A 9,909-nucleotide genomic window follows, 5' to 3' on the forward strand; every position below is an offset into this window, starting at 1 on the left:
ACTGAATCTCAACCTCATCACTATTTTCATTTTTGCCACGCTGGGACGCCTGTTCTTTTAGGCGTCGTTTTTTGGCCCGTGACATACGCTGCCATCTTGTGTGGTATTCTCTTCTTCTTTCTATAATGTGTGCATACATTCTGAAGGAGAAAGGCCAAGTGCTACATTACCAATTACTATTACAAGATTATTAGTAAAGTACTAATAATACTTGACTTGCTGTCGTCTGACGGCAAGTCAAGTATTATACTTGACTATTACTACTCGATTAGTAATACTTGACAAGTACTAATAAAGTACTTGACTTTGCTGTCGTCTGACGCGGTTGAGTGCACGCTACCCTCCTCACTCTAAGCTGTATATCAGCCCTGAAACTATCGCCAGATGATGTAGACCGCCACCCACAGGCAGCTAAGTACATGGAGTCCAAGCATGTTATAGCAAAACCAAAGTAACCGACCAAAATCAACTCATTCCATCTCAAATAAGTTTCAAAACAATCCTCTACGGCTGTGAGTACAGTGCATGCTGCCGCCATCCGCGCTGCTTGACGCAAGTTTCTTCACAAAATATACCCCCAGTCCATTCTAACCAATCATGTCTCCAAAAAATATGACTGTGCAGGGAAATACGGACAACAAACCCCTTACCAAGGCATCCATCCCGGCCAACTCTAACAATATTCGTGTTTTTCCGTCTGGAAGCTCTGGGGTCCGGGGCGACGGTGCTGCCCTCCCCTCCACCCCATTGAGCAAGTTGAGCAAGGGAGCAGAGTCCTCTCAACCCTCTCCTATGGACATATGCTAGCATCCCAGTTTAAGCAACTCAAGCGAGCTTCCGGTCCTTCAAAGGAATTCACAAACTGGACCGAGAACCAGTGGTTCAAAAAGTTGTGCCTAGTCCTCGAGTCTCAAAATACTATCATCTTGAGTCTTCTAAATGAGAATCTAGCGAACCGCGCTAATCTCCAACAACAACATCAAGAAATAACCCTCCTCCGCGAGGATATTAGAAACTGCAAGGCTAGCCAAGACCAACTACAGCATGATTTGAATGATCCTCCGCGAGGAAAACAACCTTCTGAAAACTGATGAAGCCATAAAAAAACAGGAGGAAGCTCTCAGCAAAATGACTGCATGTATCAGTACATTTTCAGCCCAACGTTCCGTCTCCCAGGATGAACAAGACCAGCAAAAGCTGCTAGACTCTGTTATCGTGTCGTCCCAAGATATACCTGTGGAACTTGAAGGTGAAAATTGTGTCGAAATAGCTCAGGATCTCTTAAAAAACAAATTGCAGCTCATTCTAAACAAAACTGACGTTATTGCTGCCTACAGAGTAGGCAAAAAGAATCCATCATGTCAAAACCAGCGGAAAATTCGCCTGAAGCTGTCTTCCCAGTTCACGAAATCCCATCTAGTCCGGACAGCTGCATCCCAACGGAAGGGATTATACATCAACGAGTGCTTGACTAGGAACAGACAGCAACTCCTCTACCGCCTGCGTCAAATCCGTCAAAAAAACCCAGATGCGATTCATCAGTGCTTCGTTAGAGATGGACTGATAAAGGTGAGAAAAACCGCAGAGGGCAAAATGTTCACAATTACTAAAGAAGAGAACCTCAACACTTTCCTCTCCCAATGTGGTTTGTCTCACCTCATTATCACTCCCAGTGAATTAACTTAATTAACCCCCTGTCAACTAGTGGGGCTAGGTTTCCTAAGTCTCCTTCTTTCATTTTCTGACTTAATTTTTAACTTACTCTTAACTAGTCATTTACTGATATTATTTAATTGAGTGCATTAATAGTTCTTCAGGTCTTATTAATTATACAGTCATAACTGAACTATTTATAGTTAATAATCATTAGCTTAAATTTGCCAATGCTTATTATTCAACTTTTCTTTGATTTCATTTATTACCTAGGTTGCCTAGCCTCGCCATGCTCCCTTACTCCATTGTAACCCTGGCTTTGCCTGCATCTCAAATTGCAAATTGTTACTTACAGTGTACCTGAGAGTACTTGTAAGCAATCTACCTCATTTTTCATTTTTGCTCAATTTGTTTTTGTATTGCTTAGTCTTGTTTATAGCTTTGTTTTGTATTTCTATATCTTGTGTTTTGTATAGTCCATGTTTATATGTTTTTTCTTTAATCTCATTTATTACCTAGGTTGCCTAGCCTAGCCATACTCCCTTACTCCATTGTACCCCTGTAAGCCCCTTTTGTGTTTGTTTTGTACAGTATTGTGTACATTTTTTTCCCTATTTTATAGCTTATTTCTACCTTGTATTTTGCCTTTCTTTCCTTGTTTTTCCTGCAATCAGCTTTTTTTATGCAGACAAGTATAGACCCAGAACTTAACCTCTTATCCACTATCTATGACAATAATCATTTTAATGATCTAAATTGCAGATATTTTGCAGCACATGATGTAAACAATGTATTAACTCATAATCACAATATCTCTGTAATCAATTTGAACGTTAGATCCCTAGGTAAACACTTCGATGATGTTAGTGCCTTGATTGAAGCTATTGACAACAAATTCTCTTTTATTATACTTACTGAAACATGGTTGAAAGAGGATACTACTCAACTCTTTAACATGCCTAACTACTCAGCAATTCACAACTGTCGTCAACTTCAGAGAGGTGGTGGCACTGCTCTTTACTACCACCAAGAACTAACATGCTTAAAAGAAATTAGAACTAGAGACTACTATGAGGAGTATATCTTCGCCAGCTTCAGAGTCAAGGGTGCCGAGTCTGTCCTGTCTGTGGGTGCAGTTTATAGAATTCCTAACACTGATGTGTCCGAATTCAACTCAAACCTTAGAAATCTAATACTTGATAACAGACTGAACAAAAACCACCTAATTATCGCAGGGGACTTTAATATTGACCTCTGCGAGCCAGAACACCCTACTGCTGTTAGCTTCCTCAACTGTATGAATTCCTGCTTCCTCATACCCTTAATCACTAGACCTACTAGAATCACTGATAGCACTGCCACGACTCTAGATCACATCTGGACAAACATAACCTCTCCGCTTACTTCAGGAATAATCACCGATAGCACTACAGACCATTACCCCACATTTCTCTTAACTAACATTAGCAAACCACCTCTTGAGTCAAGAGAGATACGTTTTAGACTACACAATGAAACTGCTATAGACAATTTTATAACTGTTGCTGATAATGTCAACTGGGAGTCCGAGTTAGGTAACATAGAGGACATCAACCTAGCAGTGCAATCTTTTCTTCAAAAAACTCTTAGCCTTTATAATACCCACTGTCCTATGCTTACAAAACAAGTCACAACCAAAAGGCTTAACAATCCCTGGCTTACAAAGGGAATACTTAAATCTATTAATAAAAAACATGACCTTGAGAAGAAGTATAGGTTAGGAATTGTCTCCAAAGAATTCTCAAAGAATTACTCATTATTGCTATCTAAGATAATTAGACGAGCCAAAACTAAATACTACGAAGATAAATTTACCCAAATAAAGAGCAACATTAAACAAACTTGGAGAACAATTTCACAAATATTTGGATCAAAGAAGTCTTTAATTAACAAACCGACTCTCCTGTCTAATAACGATGGTCAGCTTTCAGCCTCTGATTCTGCTATTGAGTTCCATAGGTTCTTCTCTTCCATTGGTTCATCCCTTGCAAATGATATTCCATCTTCTAGTACTGACATTAAGGACTATCTTACAGGTAACTATCCACAGTCTCTGTACCTAAAGCCTATTAATTCCACTGACGTCAATGAGATAATCCTTTCCCTTAAAACCAAGTCTGGTGCCCTTGAGGAGATACCAACTTTAATTTACAAAAAATCCTCCAGATCTTTTAGCCCCTGCTATTGCTTTGCTCTTCAACAAGTCACTTGAACTCCAAACCTTTCCAGATATTCTAAAAAAAGCGAGAGTAACGCCTGTCCACAAATGTGGTGATCTCACAGATGTTAACAACTACAGACCTATGTCAATCCTGCCAAACTTGTCAAAAAATTTTGAAAAACTAATCTATAAGCAGCTTTACTCATATCTAGCCAAACTCAATATACTTAGCCCTTGCCAATATGGCTTCAGACCCAAAAAAAGCACTAACGATGCACTTATTAGTATGCTTAACTCGATTCATACAGCTCTTGATAAAAATGAGTTCCCTGTTGGGTTATTTGTGGACCTGCGTAAAGCTTTCGATACTGTCAACCACCAAAACCTTCTTCTTAAATTACATCATTATGGAGTCAGAGGACACTCCCTACAATACCTCAAATCCTACCTTACTGACAGGCTCCAATGTGTTTCTGTGAATAATACAATTTCTCCCACCCTACCCATCAACATTGGTGTGCCCCAGGGCAGCATACTTGGCCCTCTCCTCTTTCTCATCTACATTAATGACCTTCCAAATGCCTCCCAACACCTCAAACCAATTCTATTTGCTGACGACACAACCTTCATTTACTCCAGTCCTGATCCCCTTGCTCTAAATGCCACAGTAAATACTGAGCTAAATAAAGTCCATCTGTGGCTAACTGCCAACAAACTCACCCTTAACATTGACAAAACTTTCTATATTCTGTTTGGCAATAAATCCTCTAATCAAATAAATCTCAAAATAAACAATACCCAAATTTGTAACAAATTAGATGGCAAATTCCTTGGCATTCTCATTGACCACAAGCTGAATTTCCAGGGACACATTACTAAACATATCAAAAAAAGTTTCAAAAACTGTGGGCATTCTTTCTAAGATCAGATATTATGTACCATGCCCTGCCCTGGTGACTCTCTATTACTCCCTTATCTATCCATATCTCAACTATGGTATTTGTGCTTGGGGCTCTACTACCCAAAATCACTTCACGTCCTCTAATTACTCAACACAAAGCTGCTATTAGGACAATATCCAATTCTGGCCCCAGACATCACTCGGTACCCCTATTCAAATCTCTGAATATGTTAGACATTAAGTCACTGCACATTCTCTCATGTGTACTTATACATATACAAAACGCTAAATTGTAATGCCAATCCTGATCTCAAAAGCTTCATAGAAGGTTATAACAGAACCCATGAGCACCACACCAGAAATAAATACAGTTTTGATATTCCTAGAGTACGACTTAATCAAACCTAGAAATGCTCTACAAATCAAGGGGCCCAGGATGTGGAATGACCTTCCAACCTATGTTAAAGACATGTACCTCTCTCAACCAGTTTAAGTTAAAAACGAAGCTATACCTAATAAATTCCCTGTAACCTACCTTACCCTTCTATTGTCAACCAATGTCTATTTTTTCTTTAAAGAGCGCTGTTTGTCAACATAATTGTATATGTGCTGCTTTTTCATCTATGTTTTCATTTCTTGTTTTCATTCTACTCATTATGCTCAATTAGTATTAAGCTTGTCATTTAAGTTTATCATGCCCGAAACGCTTTGCGTAATAGTGGCTTTAGGCATTGTATGTACTAGCTCTACCTATAAGTCAACCAATCTTTGTAAAAATTTATTGTATGTATGTACCTTACCTAAATAAAATTATTATTATTATTATTGTTATTATTATACTGTACTGCAAATGCAAGTAAAATGGGGTAAACTAAACTTTGAAAACAAATAATAATTAAAACAGGTAAATTAGTAAAATAACAAAGGCTTAAGCAGACATGACTCTGCTTAAGCCATGTAAAGCAGACAGATAAGATGGCAATATATAAGGGGAAAAAATTAAAAAGCTAGGATATAAAACTAATTGTGATCAAAAGCATAAATTACTAAAGTAGGGAAAAATAACAAATGATTTCATAAAAAATTATCCAATTGCCAACAGCAACTTGGTGGTACGAGTCTAAGTCTAAGAAACAAAAACAATTTAAATGCTGTTATCTGCAATGAAACAATACATATTATTGCACGTACCGAAACATTGATGAATGTAAAAAATAGAGAACTATTTGCTGAATGTCCCATAAATGGATTTAAACTATTTCACACAAAGATATAATACACAAAGAGGGGGGAGAAGCATGTATGTTAGGGAATATTTGAAATGTAGTCTCGAAAAGTACACAACTGTGATAGGAAAATTAGGTCACATGGAGGAGTGGGTCTGTATACAGTACTATGGAAGACCTTGTATGCTCGGAGTTCCTTAACATTACAAATGAGCTGGTAGAGGTATAGGGATTAAAAATAGAGAAAATAAATTTAGTGATTATTCTAATATACAAACCGCCAGATACAACGGCCGAGGAATTCACAGAACAGATAAACAAAATAGAGAATAGCCTTGATAATTTGGAGAACCCGATACCTGATATTATCTTCCTAGGTGACTTCAACTTGCATAGTCTAAGATGGAGAATAGCAAACAATAATATTATACCAGGAAATTTATCGAGACCTAACCACTCAGCTTCCTGGCAATACGTTAGTAATGAATAAGTATGATATATTTACTCATTATAATGTTGGTGCTGAATGTACAACACGAAAAAAACATAATTTTAATCTGAAAAAGTATCTTTTTATAAAGAAATTAGACGAAAATAAAGAGCTGGTGACGCCAAATCAAGTCGACGATCCAAGCGTCGGTTAGGTTAGGTTAGGTCAACCTAACCTAACATTTATTTATTTATTTATTTATTTATTTATGCATATACAAGAATGTACATAAGGAATGTGAGGATACAAATATGGTAATTACAGTCTTGTAAAGCCACTAGCATGCGCAGCGTTTCGGGCAGGTCCTTAATCTAAGAAAATTTTAAGGAGGTAAATACTTGCAAAATTTATAGACAAAAAAATGATAACAGATTACATGAAATGAAAAAAAAGATGAGAGAAAATTGTAGGTACAGTATATTAAAGCACATAGGTAGCTAAGATTGATTGACCTTATCACTGCTGCAGTCGCTAGGATTGACCTTATCACTGCTGCAGTCGCTAGGAAATCCAAGGTTTATGTGAACGAATGTCTTACCAGATTCAGACAAAATCTCTTATTTAAACTACGTGGAATTCGCAATAGATCCACTGCTATTAAACATTGTTTTGTGCGCGATGGTAAAATAATAGCTAGGAAGACTGACTCTGGAAAAACTTATGTCATAACCACTGAGGCACACCTCACTTCTTTCCTGGATGACTGTGGATATCAGCTGAATAACCAGAACATAATTTGTAGTCTCACATACAACCAAAGTGTACTTAAGCTCTGCCTTCCTTTCCAAAGGTGCTTATTTTTATTTTATTTTAATTTTTACTTTATTTTTTGTTTGTCATCTTTGCTGTTTTATACTCTTAATTATTTGTTCTTAGTTAATCCCCTTGTCACTAAACCTAGGGCTTTTTATTACCCTGTTAATTAACCATTACTAAGCTAATTATCTTCAAGATCATTTTTTTTATGATTATTATTTTTCTTATTATTTTTTATTTTACATTTATATTGCCAGTCTCTACTGATTTTTTGTGTTTTATTTTATGTAACTTCTGTGTCCTCCCTGGCTATCTATTGGATCTTTATTTTACTTCTAAATTGTTACTATTTTATTGTATCTGCTCTTATTCTTGTGTTTTGCTTTATCGTGTATCTTGTATCGTGATCCCTCTGCATCTCTATGCACACTGATATTGATCCTGATCAAAATCTTCTGTCTCATATCTACACCAACCAGCACATTGATCATCATTATTGCAAGTATTTCACAGCACACCAGGCTAAAAACAAACTCCAAAATAGCACCTATCTATCAGTTTATAACCAAAATGTTAGATCACTTGGTAAACATTTTGACGATTTAAATGCACTACTCGCAGCACTAGGTACTAACCTATCGTTCATTATTTTAACAGAAACTTGGCTAAATAAAGACTATACCCAACTCTACAACTTAGCTGGTTATAAAGCCATTCATAACTGTAGGCCTAATAAAAAGGTGGTGGCACAGCTATATATTACCGAGATACATTTATCTGCAACAGTGTTATTAGTGACAGAGATGACTACTGTGAATATACTTTTGCTCAGTTTACAATTAAATCCCTTAAATCCTCTTTGACTATTGGAGCCATCTATAGATTTCCTAATACTAACATAGCTTCTTTCTCAGACAACCTAAGGAATCTATTATAAACAACAATCTCAACAAAAACCACATCATTCTGGGAGGAGACTTTAATATTGACCTGGGTCAACAAAACTGCTCTCAAGTTGACTATTTCCTTAACAGCATGAACTCCTGTATGCTAATCCCCACTATCACCTAACCTACCCGAGTCACTCAAACATCAGCCACTACCTTGGACCACATATGGACAAACATAACAGCTCCCCTTGTATCTGGTATAATCTACGACAGAACAACTGACCACTATCCTACCTTTCTCATAGCGAACATGGACATAACACCACCAAAAAGCAAGAAATTTTCATTTAGGCTACACAGTGAATCAGCTTTAGACAATCTTACAGAGGCACTTCACAATATTAACTGGGATTCTGAATTCAATAATACCCATGATATAAATTCATTAGCTAACCTCTTCCTCTCCAAAACTCTAAGCCTCTACAACCTTCATTGTCCCCTTCTTACAAAGCAAGTAACTGACAAAAGATTAAACAATCCATGGCTCACAAATGGCATTCTCAACTCAATCAACAAGAAACATGAATATGAAAAGAAAGTTAGGATTGGCCTAGTTTTCAAAGGAAGTAGCTAAAAGGTACTCATCAATGCTTACCAGTATCATAAGAAAGGCAAAACTTGCATATTATGTGAATAAATAAATAAATAATAATAAATAAATAAATATGTTTATTCAGGTAAGGTACATACATACAAGTGATGTTACATTAATGGATTGATATAAGGATAGAGCTAGTACATACAATGCCTAAAGCCACTATTACGCAATGCGTTTCGGGCAAGAAAAACATTAATATCTAGAACTTAATACTAATTGAGCATAAAGAATAAAAAGTGTTGAAAACAAATACAAATAAAGATAAAAAAAAGGGGAAACATGACTGAAAAAGCAGCACAAATACAATAGGTTGACAAACAGTGTTGATTAAAAAAAAAAAAATAATAATAATAAAATAAAATAACAGACATGGGTTGACAATAAAGAGTGAGGTGGGTTACAGGGAATTTATTAGGTAGTGTTTAGTTTTTATCTTAAACTGGTTGAGAGAGGTACAGTCTTTAACATGGTTGGAAGGTCATTCCACATTCTGGGTCCCTTGATTTGTAGAGCATTTCTAGTTTGATTAAGTCGTACTCTAGGAATATCAAAACTGTATTATTTCTGGTGTGGTGCTCATGGGTTCTGTTACAACCTTCTATGAAGCTTTTGAGGTCAGGATTGGCATTACAGTTCAGCGTTTTATATATGTATAATACACAAGAGAGAATGTGCAGTGACTTAATATCTAACATATTCAGAGATTTGAGTAAGGGTACCGAGTGATGTCTGGGGCCAGAGTTGGATATTGTCCTAATAGCAGCTTGTGTTGGGTAATAAGAGGACGTAAATGATTTTGGGTAGTAGAACCCCAAGCACAAATACCATAGTTGAGTTATGGATAGATGAGGGAGTAATAGAGAGTAACCAGGGCAGGGCGGGGTACATAATATCTGATCTTAGAAAGAATGCCAACAGTTTTTGAAACTTTTTTTGATATATTTAGAATGTGACCCTGGAAATTCAGCTTGTGGTCGATGAGAACGCCAAGGAATTTGCCATCTAATTTGTTACAAATTTGGGGATTGTTTATTTTGAGATTTATCTGATTAGAGGATTTATTGCCAAACAGAATATAGAACGTTTTGTCAATGTTAAGGGTGAGTTTGTTGGCGGTTAGCCAAAGATGGACTTT

This window comes from Procambarus clarkii, chromosome 35 (genome assembly GCF_040958095.1).
Source record: "Procambarus clarkii isolate CNS0578487 chromosome 35, FALCON_Pclarkii_2.0, whole genome shotgun sequence".
NCBI classification, from domain to species: Eukaryota; Metazoa; Arthropoda; class Malacostraca; order Decapoda; family Cambaridae; genus Procambarus; species Procambarus clarkii.